The 12,606-nt window shown below is 34.3% G+C and overlaps 1 protein-coding gene across 1 annotated transcript in view; it reads right to left on the bottom strand.

The window, feature by feature from the left end:
• Nucleotides 1–324: 324 nt before the first annotated feature.
• BCKDHB (branched chain keto acid dehydrogenase E1 subunit beta) overlaps nt 325–12,606 on the bottom strand; it is a 448,915-nt gene continuing 436,633 nt past the window's right edge. Inside the window, exon 12 of the transcript XR_007401257.1 lies at nt 325–495. The gene's annotated coding sequence lies outside the window, so the exon portion shown is untranslated. The remainder of the gene's footprint in view (nt 496–12,606) is intronic.

The raw sequence follows: 12,606 nt of genomic DNA, 5'->3' as shown, positions 1-12,606 counted from the left end.
TACTGAGTTGATTCTAAACTTTCTAGAAAAATAAATATGCAAAATAAAGAAGAAATATTGGGGTATTTATGCTGTAAATAGAATTAAATATAAAGGCAGATGTCCTGGGCACCTGGGTGGCTCAGTTAGTTAAGTGTCTGATTTCTGCTCAGGTCACTGAAAAGACTTATAACAAATGTTAATTGTGCTATTCTCTGGATGATAAAATTATCAATAATTCATTTAATTCTTAACTTTTTTCAGATATTTTGCATTGAAAATATTTTTCATTTAGAATTAGGCAGAAATACTAACAAATCCAAAGACAGAAATTGTTAGGACACCTGTGATAGTAATTTTTTAACTGTGAACTTGACTGGCTGTGAGATGCCCAGATGAAACATTATCTCTTGATATGAAGGTGTTTCCAGATGAGGTTTGCATTTGAATTAGTGGACTCTTTAAAGCAGATTGCCCTCCACTATGTGAGTAGGCATGATCCAATCCATTGAGAGTCTAAATAGAAGGGAAAAAAAAAAGAATTTATCCTTTTTTTTTTTTTTTTTTGCCTCATTGAATAAGCTGAGACATTTCATTCGTTTTTTTTCTGGCCCTGGGATTGAGATGTATACCACTGGCTTTCCTGGTTTTTAGACATTTGGACTTAGACTAATTCACACCACTAGACTATCAGCTTTCCTGGGTCTGCAGTTTGCAGACCACAGATTGTAAGACTTCTCAGCCTCCATAATTGTGTGAGCCAATTCCTAATAATTAACCTATATCTATCTATATAGAGATATATGTAAGACTATTTGTATATATTTATTCTTATCCATATATATTCATATATCTACTGGTTCTGTTTCCAATAAAGTAAACACTGGAGAAGTATGGTTTTTGTGCTCTTGATTTAACCAAGAAAGATAAAAATTGGTTATTAAGCTAAAGTAAATAATCCAGCTGTTTAGCATCACTCAAAAAAATATCCAGAGAGGTGGCTCAATTTTTCACTTGAAAATTATTTGTCTGATATTATGTGACCACCAGCTGATCTACAAGTTCAAAATGTGTTCCAAGTACCACTGACCACGTGTGTGACTAGATCCATATACGAAACAGAACAATCACAACAGCTGACATTCCTCATCATTCTGCTGAGTCTCAAAAGATCACATAAATCATTTCACCAGAATCAAAGTGGTGGCCATTCCCAGCCATCCTCTGCTACCATTGAGAGTGGCCAAGAGAGGTACTGACTCAGTTACCATTGAATAATAAACTGAAAACTGAAAAATCTAATGACTTGGTCTGGGAAAGAATGAAACCGTAACACACAGCTCAGAATGAACTGGAACGGTTACATTTCACCAGTTCTGGAACTGTTGGAGATAGGTCTTTTGTGCTATAGCTATCCATAGTTTCTTCTGTATTAACTGAGATTTACATCAAAGAGTGATAAATTCTATAACTCCTACTTCTGTATAATTCCACTTCCCTTATTCTCATTGACAAGCACTGCCTTGCACTTGCCTAGTACCATGACCTTGTGATCAACCTCCTTCTCTCACATCTCTCATCTAGGAGTCTTCAAAGTGAGGCCCATATACCTCAGGGGCTAGGAGGTCAATATCCTTGAGTATTGGAAGAAATATTTCTCTTTGAGTACTGAAAGAAATATTTAATTTATACTTATTTTTATGCTTAAAATTTAATGAACATAAATAATAGCACATTTCTTCATATAAAATAGGAAGCTAATATATATTACATGAAACTGGGCTCACCTATTGGTGGGTCTCAAGCCAAAAGACACAACCAAGTCAAAGAAGAGGAAAAGGATGGTTTTTCATCTGCAACAAGTAAAGGGGAACATGGGGGATATTTTCCAAAGAAATGTCTCCCAGAACAAAAAACAGGGGAACTTTTAAGCTCAGAGTGCATTCATATTCATGAAGGGGCTTGTGCAATGGGGAATCCAGCATGGAACTGGAGCAAAAGTCATCTTAAGGTGACAGAGCCCAGGTCTTAGTTGATCAAAGTCACAAGGGCCGCCAAGGTCAATATCATCAATTTTCTGAGTCCAATTGGTCAGGTATTTGAGAGCTCAAAAAGGTGTAAATCCTGCAAAGATAACTCAAGAATGTGTCTTGGGCAAGTAGTGCCAGCCAGGCAGAGATCACAAAATGGTCAAGGACCTAAAATGACTTTTCTTATGTCAAGAAAACTATTTCTTGAGGCCCCTGGGAAGCTCAGTCAGTTAATCATCTGCCTTTGACTCAAGTCATGATCTCAGAGTCCTGGGATTGGGGCTCCATGCTCAGTAGGTAGTCTGCTTGTCCCTCTCTCTCTATGTCTCCCATTGTTTATGCTCTCTCTATATATCTCAAATAAATAAATAAAATCTTTTTAAAATTAAAAAAAAAACTATTTCTCATTTTTCTTTTTCTGGGGATCCCTAAATCTTTCTGCTTACAATACTAGTACTTTTCTCCTAGAGGAAAGCTATGAGTCTTGGTTAGCATAAATGGGGCCTGGAAAAAAAAATAAGTTCTGAATAAAGATTAGTTATAATTCCTAATAGGTAAATCAATGCTAGTATGGGCAGCTTCAGTATGCCAGCTCTTTCCTTATACAGCAATTATCCCAAGGTAAGAGGATGTGTAGGAGTTGATAGTGCTAATCCTTTCAGTATATTGCTTCAAAAAGGTTTTGATGACACTCAGTTTTAATCAAGCTGGTCATCATTGATTAGTGATATAAAGATTTCCACATGAAAAAGAAATAAAAAGAAATAAAACAGTAAGTTTAAAATAGCACTAAAAATTCAAACCCAAGCCCAGAGAAGAAAATTACTGCATTGATGTATTTAAACAGCCACATTCTGAGATAGAAACATGATGAACTAATCAAATCTACTGTGGTTATATAATTTTCCCCCAATGGTAATACCGGCAACTATAAAAATTCTTACCAACAGATTTTAAAAGCTCGGGAATACATTTAGTACTTATTAAGGATTTTTACAAACAGTTTCAGTGTGTATAGAGTTGATTTATTAAAAGTTGAAAATCCTACAACTTCCAATTAGTCTGTAACATCTGCCTGATATCAGGGAAAATATAAATTTCTTAGCCAAATTTTAATATAAAACTTTCAATAATTGGAGGACAGGATTTAAAAATGAATAATATTAGGAAAGTTGAGTAGAGTAAAATCATGAAAGTTGAATAAATATTGCAGCAACTATGGTAGCAACAGAATTAAAGCATCAAAACAAACTGAACTTAGACCAGCACTTTCAGATAGCTCTATCTCAAAGTGTAGACTACAGGATTGCTGAGGTGTTTTTAAGAAACATATTCGATCACATTGTTCTCAATAAAAACATTCATATATTATATGTAGTAGTAACATTTTATCACTATCTCAATTTTACATTAGGAAGCAAAACTATTTTACTGTCAATAATAAAATTTAAAAGAATTAAGAGTGGAATCTTATTTTCATTTCCATTTTGTATAGTTTTATAATATACATAATTTTAATACTGTAATACTTTAGTGATGTAATTAATGAACAATAAATACATAGTGGGTTCATGAGCAATCAAAAAAGCTAGGATAATAAACACTGTTCTAGTCTTTAATTCTCATTGCTGTTAAGGTTTTTCTCTTAACACACACTTGAATCATGCCTTATGCTTCTTTAAAAATCTGTTAATGGTTCCCCATGGCCTAATGAACAAAATGCAAACTCCTTAGCAAAATATATGAGTGACTGGGTCAAACATTTTTATCCTAATATCTATCTGGCCTTTCCTACTCCCTCAGACATGATTAATTCCCCATATTTCTAAAGCACTTGACCTGTAATTCTAGCACAGCACTCATTTCACTCTGCAGGATTATTAGAAGTTTCTACAGAATAATGAATAAAATACTGGACAGTCATGAAAACTCTGGTTGTACACGGCTCTACTATTGCCTAGCTATGAGACCCAGACTCGGCAGTTTATCTATCTGAGCTTAAATTCCTCTTCTTTAAAATGTAGATAATGACAGAATGTTAGAAATAATATATCCCCATTTTCTACATAAGCTGTCTCCAGCAGTCATTCAATACATACTAGTTGAATCAATATACCAATGAGTAAATGATTCATTTTGAGAGATGGATTTATCTGTAGAATTTGACCCAAAGTGAATTACATTATAATCTTACTTATACCAATCTCTAAGGGATACAGGGATTCTGACTAATCAATAATACAAATTAATAGAGTTACTACATGTTACATAGGAAACTGTAACTTATTTTCAATAAATGAAAATGTGATACAATACTTGTAACTTCATTTAATTACCTTTAATTAATTCTAAGACACATTCAAATTTTGTTGCCTCTTAATATCTAAAGCATTTTTTCTATTTCTCATGATTTTATTTTAGTATTAACAGAAGTTGTCTCCATTTGGTTTTCAAAAATATTCACTTTCTTGAAAGAAGGGGTTTTAAGGGACCTAGAAGTCTCAGGTGGTATAGGACTTCTCTCTAGCTCTACTCAATACACAGCAGAAATCACTATGTGTAAAGTTTAACTTCACCCTTCCCTAGAAATTTGGTTAACCAAGCAATTATAATAAGTATAATTAAATTTCTGAAAACTATGTAATCACAAAGCTTGGTGGATGGTGTAAGGTTCTAGAAATTAATCAGCTCTTTCACAGATGCATACCACAGAAGATCCCACCTGTAGGCCAGGATAATTTGTAAATTCTGGAGAATCTGGCAGCCAAACAGAGCAATAAATAGGAGTTGTTTCTGATATGAGCCATTGTAGCCTTTGTATACACACACTCAGAGAAGAAAGCAATTTTTAACTACACAATTCATTCCAAATGCACACATATGTGGAAATAAGAAAAAATACCCAGTGAGCATATGTGTGATTTAAAGAACAAGTAAAACTTTGAACTCTTGGCTGGGCTCATGTAGATGACTAAAAACAATGTTCATGACATGCCAAGAAGTCAGCTATGTATGTACATTTATGTGTTAAATAAATATAGTGTGATCCATATTTTGAGTTAAGTAAAATTTAAACATATGTCTGTACATGTTCCAGAGGCATTTCTTTAGGTGCATTTCATGGATGTGTTTCAGAGAAAGTGTCACAGAAATTCACATGTGGATGGGGTCAATACAAAAGCAAAAATAATACCTCAGTCCCTATAGAATATTGAATGGTTTTAGTGCCTCTGCTTGAATCCAAGCCAGAAATATCCTGAAATCCTCTGGCTAAAAACATTATTTATAAAATTATTTACTTTGAAATTCTTATTTCTAAAAATGTGATAAGACTCTGGAGAACCCACCAGTGAACTTTACTATCATACTTCAGATCTGAGAGCAATTACACGTAGTTATCCATCATGCAAAATAAAGACAATTCCTGAAACTCATGAATTCTGGAAACAGAAAAAGATGTAGAGAAAGGGAAGTATACATTGAAGCTCTAATAACATTTACAGGCTTGACCTTTCAACTCTCATTTCAGCAGATGGATAGAAAAATCCTTACCATAGAAAAATATTCTCTAAGAACGTTTAGTGTTCAGGTAAATAAGACTTTTTAAAAATCACAATACTAACCTGAGGGAAAACATTCTGACAAATTTCAAATGCAATGAAACTTTTCTACTTTTGAATTTTCAAAAAGATTTTGAGCCTGCTGCTGTTGGAAACCATTTTTGGAAAAATCAAACTCTGTTTATAAGAAAAAATATTTTAAAAATATACAGTGACTACCTCCTGCCTTGCCTGCTACCCACAAAACTATCCTTAAATTAGTAAACTTAATAAATAATGTTTTCCTAAAATTTATATGGATTTAAATACCAAGGTGAATATATCATAAAGTTTACTTTGAAACTTTTAAACTTATTTTCTGTGAATCCATATATTAATTATGTGATAAATCTATCAAAATAAGTTTGGCATACTGGGGTACAGTGGATGAGGTGACAATAGAGCATTATTTAGCATGTCTCATGTTGAAATAATTTATGAAATTGAAAATAGTGTTCTTTTCAGAGTTCATTTTTATTTCTAATATGCATTCTAGGCATATGCTCAAAAGTATACAAAGTCTTATAAACAAGATTCCTTATGCTTCATCTAAAATATTTACTGATGAAATGATATGCTGTCTGAAAGTTTCTTCAAAGTATTCCAGAGATAAAGGTTAAGGTTAGGATGGTTTACAGAAGAAACAAGATTGATGATGGTTAATAATTGTCAAAGTGATATAATAAGCACATGTGGGTATGTTATACCACTCTGTCTTACTTTAAAATGTTATATACTAATTTTTAAAAATATTATGCAGATATTAAATGCAGCATTATTTGTTGAAGAAAAAGAATGGAAACAAGCTAACTATCCATCAATAGAACAGAGCCCTGGCTATTAAAAATATATTACAAACTTATATTACCAAAATAGTACACAGCTCTTAAAAGAAAGACTATATCTATTTGAGCTGGTATGACTATAATAAAGTGGAAGGTGCATAAGTGAGCATAATGTGTTATTTGTGGAAAAGATAGAAAAACTGATATTTATCTTTTGTCAATAGATAAATAGACTTACTAATTTTCTAGTGTTGTGGTAACAAATTGCCCCAAACTTAATGGCTTAAGACAACATAAATGCATTCTGAGGGTCAGAAAACCAAAATGGGTTTTGCTAGCCTAAAATCAAGGCTTTGGATGGGGTATATTCCTTCTGTATGTGCTAAGAGAGAACTCATTTTCTTACTTTTTCTAGCTTCGAGAGGACACTTTGCATTTCTTGGCTCGTAACTCCTTCCACCATCTTTAAAGCTGGCAGCATAGCATCTTCACATGTTGTCTGACTCTGACTCTCCTACCACCTTATTATAAAATAAGTACTTTTGTGATTTTATTGAGCAGATCTGGATATTCCAGAATAATATCCCCATCTTATAATCCTTAAATTAATCACATCCACAAAGTCCCTTTTCCCATGTAAGGTAGCATATCATTGGGTTTTGGATATTAAGATGTGAATATCTTCGGGAGGGACATTATTCTGTCCATCACAGATATGTTAATATATATCTTTCTAGAGATAATAAAAACTGGTAATATTGGATTTATTGGGGGAGGGAGACTATGGCACTGGTGGTCTGAGATAGGAAAGATTTACTATTTATTGTATATCATTTTGCACTTTGAATTTTTCCCTTGTGTATGCATTATTTTAAAGCACTGTATTTAAAAGGTCACCAAAATAGTAGATCATTTAGATGATTTTTAGGAAGATATAATTTTACCTAACATAGAAATACAAGAGTAAAAAGTTATAGTTTTAAAAAATTGACTTTAATACAAAAAAGAGCCTTTTGAGGTTGAACATTATTTTTTTTTTGATTTTGTTTTAAGTAGGCCTCTCACCCAATGCGGGGCTTGAACTCATCACCCTGAGATCAAGAGTCACATGCTCCACTGACTGAGACAGCCAGGTGCCCCAGATGTTAATTTTAAATATTCCTTAAATTCTGAATTTTGGTAGCCTTTGTCTCCATTTATATTAATATGAATGCAATCTTCTTTAAACATGAATGTACAGTTAGAAAATTTAGCTATAAATTTAAAATATAGTCATGAGGCTAGAATTTACTTCTTCATTACATTACTTATTAGCTTTAATTCATTCAAATGAGCATATTGTTCTCAGAAATACAAAAGAGAGAAAAGTCGAGTAACAACAGAAAGGAATTTATCATGGCCCATCCCAGTTATCACCTCCACTCTCAGGTGCCATGAAGAGATAGATGCCACAGCGTAGGAGAACAGAAATGTGATCTCCTTTTGTGATTAAGAGAACAAAAGTGGCACTAACAGCCATTCTGTTCCGTGAAGATGGATAGTGTATATGAAAACAGGGCAGCTGAGGAAGGATCTTTAAAGGCTTAAAAGTTTAGAGGGAAGAGTCAGAACCAAACCTAAATGGGCCATGAACAACAGTGGATGGGAGGCAACAGTATTGACTGTGGCATGTGCAGTTCGGTTTGCTAAGTTCTAACAGAAAAATGACCATAAGTCATGGACTTTATTTCCCTCCCTGTAGTTCTTAGTACTTTTGTTTTTTACAACCAACAAGAAACTGCAACAATCCAATCCCTTTCCGTTGTTTTACTCCTGTTCCCTAGATGTCAAATGTTACAATGAGAACATCAGTTTTAAAACTTGCTTTGTTTCTGGTTTTGATCATTAATATTCTGCACACCTGCTGCAGGAAACATAAAATGAGATGTTCAGATTCTAATTCTTATAGATGAATTAATGAAGGAGTCAGAAAAAGGTCCTAACTTAGATACCAGATTCATAAAGTTGAACAATGTCATGTCTCATTGTGAGATTAATATCCCAGTTGCAATTCCTCCTGCAACTTCATTCTTAAATCTTATTAAAATATTTTAAGAGGCTTATAAGAGGATAAATATTCATTCATGGATGACTGCCAAATTTGTACTTAATGACAATTTTGCATTCTGTCTCATATGAAGAGGTAAACAAATTGTGTTTACATTTAAAAAAAAAATCGTACCACCACTTCCCTTAAGGAGTATCATGGTAAGATGATTCACAAAATATAAAAACTTTTTTTCAATTAACAATCCATTGCTATTTCTATTTTTGTTTCAATTATTAGCTTTCACTGCTCCCTTTCCTTTTGGTCTCTTACAGACTTTGAGATGACTTGCACTCAAAGCCTGCTGAGAAAGGCAGGCTGGGAAAACCACAGGCATTTCCCACAACCACTACACCCAGAGTGCAGTGGAGTTTGCAGCTATCTGAGCTGTAGGGCCTAATGTGTCTGCTGGCAAACAGGATTCAGTATTTTACCCTTTCTCATCCCTTCTCTCCTGGCACCAGCCATGCTGTGGAATTCCAAAAGTGTCTCATAACACTATTCAATTTTAAATCAGGCTTCATAAATTTCTTTCATAGCTTCATCTACTTTCATCGGCAATTTGTGATTGCCCTTTCAAAACCTTTGACAAATTTCTTCCTCATAGCTGTCCTTGTACAGCAATTTTCACTGACAATGAGATGAAGTCTGTTGAACCTCTGAATGCCAGCCCTTCCACCACATTCTTGTGTCATTACAGTTATAAACTCATCCTCTCAGCACACATTCTCTGCGGGCAGGCAAAGGAAACTAAGACTTCCAAGTGATCTTTATGAGTTGTATGTAAAAGTGATATCCATTATTTGAGCTGTATTTTAACCCAAGCAGGATTTCCATAAAAACTGTGGTCTGCTTTACATTTGGAAGAGGTAGTCAACACTTAATCATACTAACCAGTTCCTGAATAACAGTAGATAAACCAGAGTAAGGACTTGAGAGAACTCACTTTGCAAGCATGACCTGGTAATTAGGTAGGGGCTAGTTTGTACTGATTGTCATCACACAAGCAGCCTGAAAGGTTCTGCACCATCCTTGATGATGTTCTTGTTAAAGGGATGTAGGGAAAGAGGAGATGAGGTCGGAAGAGGCTGATCATCTCCCTCCCTCTCTCCCCATCAGCTTGACCCCAAGGTTCTTGTCACCATCAGTGAGCATCAGTGCTAGTCAGCTTTATTACTGAGTCAAGTTCTCATACTAGGAATAAAGCTAGATAACCCACGATGATGGAATTGACTTTTATTTTGTTTTAAAATCTATTATTGGATTAAGTCTCACTTTTCCCCTTTAGCCTAGCTTTATGCCCACCATTTCCTTGATTCATCAAGATTCATGATACTTTGTTTTCGGGGATGGTGATAACAATAACAAATGTTAATATTAAACTTTTCTATGTAAGTACTTTATTCTTTAATTTAAACTCACAGTTGGGATTTTAATCATCACCATTTTATAGACAATGAACTGAGACTTATAGAAGGGTAGATGTCTAAATTAAAGGCACTCAACCATTTCATAGGGAGTCACTCAAACCCAGGATTTTTATTCCAAAGCCCTCTGCTGCTTTTACTATGTCATAGTAGCTTTCCTTGATGGAAGAAGATGACCCATTCAGGGAGATTCTTATTCACGTAGAATCAGTTTCAATTCTAAATGTGAATCCCTAAAATATACCTCATTAAAAAAAAAAAACTTGAATAAAATATACCAATTCAATAGCTCCTAAACATGGGAATAATGTTTTACTAAATGCTAATGTCCATAACTAATGTTGATTTTTAAAATTCTGTTTAAAACATTTGAATGACCTGCCTATGGATTAGAAAACTGTTTTCCTGTGCCTGTAGTATCTATAGCAAAGTCTGCTACATTTGTTCTGAAGACTCCTAATTCCTAAGAAGAATGCATACAGCAGAAAAACAGCTTAATTTTCTTAAAGAACTTAGATATCATACTTGGATTTGCTCACTGAGACATCAGGAAAACTTCACACACACACAAAAAAAAAAAAAAACAAGGGAAGAAAATAAATTTATTATTTAATTGTGACATTTTATAAACACTTGGTGACTCAAAACCAATATAAAAAATATACTCTAGAAAACAAAGCAAGAGCTTATGATACTACTATGCTGTTAAGGAAATGGAACAAACATTTATTGAACACATATTATACAGACACTCATAAAATTAACAGAAATTTACAACCCTAACAGATTGAGTGTCTCAATTTCAAAGGAATTGAAGAGCTTTCCACAGGTCTTATAAACTCTTAATGGCAATTATTAATGGCTAATTAATATATAAGTCTAACAGATTAAAAAGTCTCTGATCTTTTTACTGAGTCTTTTCAGCCATCATAATAGTTTTCCTCAAATATCGTTTTCTACTCTGCAAATGAAAAATTAATAATTTCCACAAAGTAGTAGAAATAATTCTTTAGTAAGCATCCCCCTTCTTCTAGCAGGGCCCTGACCATAATCATCACCACTTCCACACCCTACACTTTCCTTCCTGCTGTCTACTGATATCACCAGCATATAGACTCTTTTAGATATGGTCTCCTCAGATTATTACTAGAGTTCTAGTTCCAATAAAATTTCTTTTACTAGCACCATAGCCCATTAAAAACTTGCTTGAGCCAGGTGACAGTCGAATGGTGGGTATTTATGTACTGCAGTCTAACTGAATAGTTGTCTTCTCTAAGTTGGGTTATAACCAGAAATTCCACTGGAGAAAGGGCAAAGCTATTTCAGCCTCTCCTTCACAAACACAGGTATCCTGAGTACAAAAGCCATGGAAGCAGGACCTGAGTTCCCCAAACCATCATTGTCCAAAAACACCAGTGGATCATAGACATGTTGAAGGGTGACTTTTCTACTTTTCTGTTTCTCTCTAGGAGGCCAGATGGTGTTACACATATTTAAGTTTAAATCCCAGGTTCAGCTTTTATCAGCCAGGTGATTGAGATAAGCATTGACTCTTTCTCTCTCTCTCTGAAACCCTATTTTGCTTTCATCTGTAGAATAAGACCACCTACTCTGTGTTGAAGTTTAAGCAAGGTCATGTATGTAGAGCGCCTAGTAAAATACCTGACCCAGAAAAGATATTCAGAAAATATCCAGTCTTCATATCTAAGTTTGCAAATAATGCCATTCACTGACAAAATGTGGCATATTGTCCTATTTTCATGATGCCTATCCTAGTATTGGAAGGCATTCATTTCAAATGATTAATTTACCTTTTTTTTTTTTTAAGATTTTACTTATTTATTCATGAGAGACACACACAGAGAGAGAGAGAGAGGCAGAGACACAGGCAGAGGGAGAAACAGGCTCCATGCAGGGAGCCCAATGTGGGACTCGATCCCTGGTCTCCAGGATCAGGCCCTGGGCTGAAGGTGGTGCTAAACCGTTGAGCCACCCAGAGCTCACCCGGGCTGCCCAATTAGTTTACCTTTAGAAAGGAATGATTAAGTTTTTTCTACTGACCAAGATGACTTATGTTAAGATGCAGAAGTGGAAAGGGAAAAGACAGAGGTCTGGAAGAGAAGACAATGCAGTATTATGACAAGCAAAGTGATGTGGTTAATAGTACTGGCAATAAAAATGATTTGGGCAGTTACAGAATCAGTAAAGGAAGAATCTCCTGCCTGAGCAAATATTCTCTATCTGAAAGATACCTGTGAATTTGTGGATCATATTAAGCCACCATGGATTTCAAAACTGACTAAAGACCTTAAAAACAGAGTAATCACTCAACTTCTGTTATTTTAGTGTGACATCTTATATATGAACTATAATGGAAAAATCCATGTTTTATTATAATATACTTAAAAATGCTAAAGACATCTGTGCCCATTTGCACACAACACAGCAAGAGTAACTATCAGCACATGTACGTCAGCATGGATACAGCAAATGAAGCATGGTATGCAATGAACTGTAAATACCATCCCTCAGATTATACGTTTGCTATTTTTCTGGTCTCTAATAAAGGAAATAAGTGAAGTAATTAAAGCCTATAAGCTTTTCTGGGTAAGTTTTATGCATTAAAGAAGTGGAAAAAATTATCCCTACTATACAATAACTAGGAAAAAAGAAAAAAAAATTCCTAGTGCCAATGGATAC

This window comes from Canis lupus, chromosome 12 (genome assembly GCF_003254725.2).
Source record: "Canis lupus dingo isolate Sandy chromosome 12, ASM325472v2, whole genome shotgun sequence".
NCBI classification, from domain to species: Eukaryota; Metazoa; Chordata; class Mammalia; order Carnivora; family Canidae; genus Canis; species Canis lupus.
The sequence above is the reverse complement of the archived record's forward strand: the minus strand, read 5'-3'. Positions and strand labels throughout refer to the sequence as shown.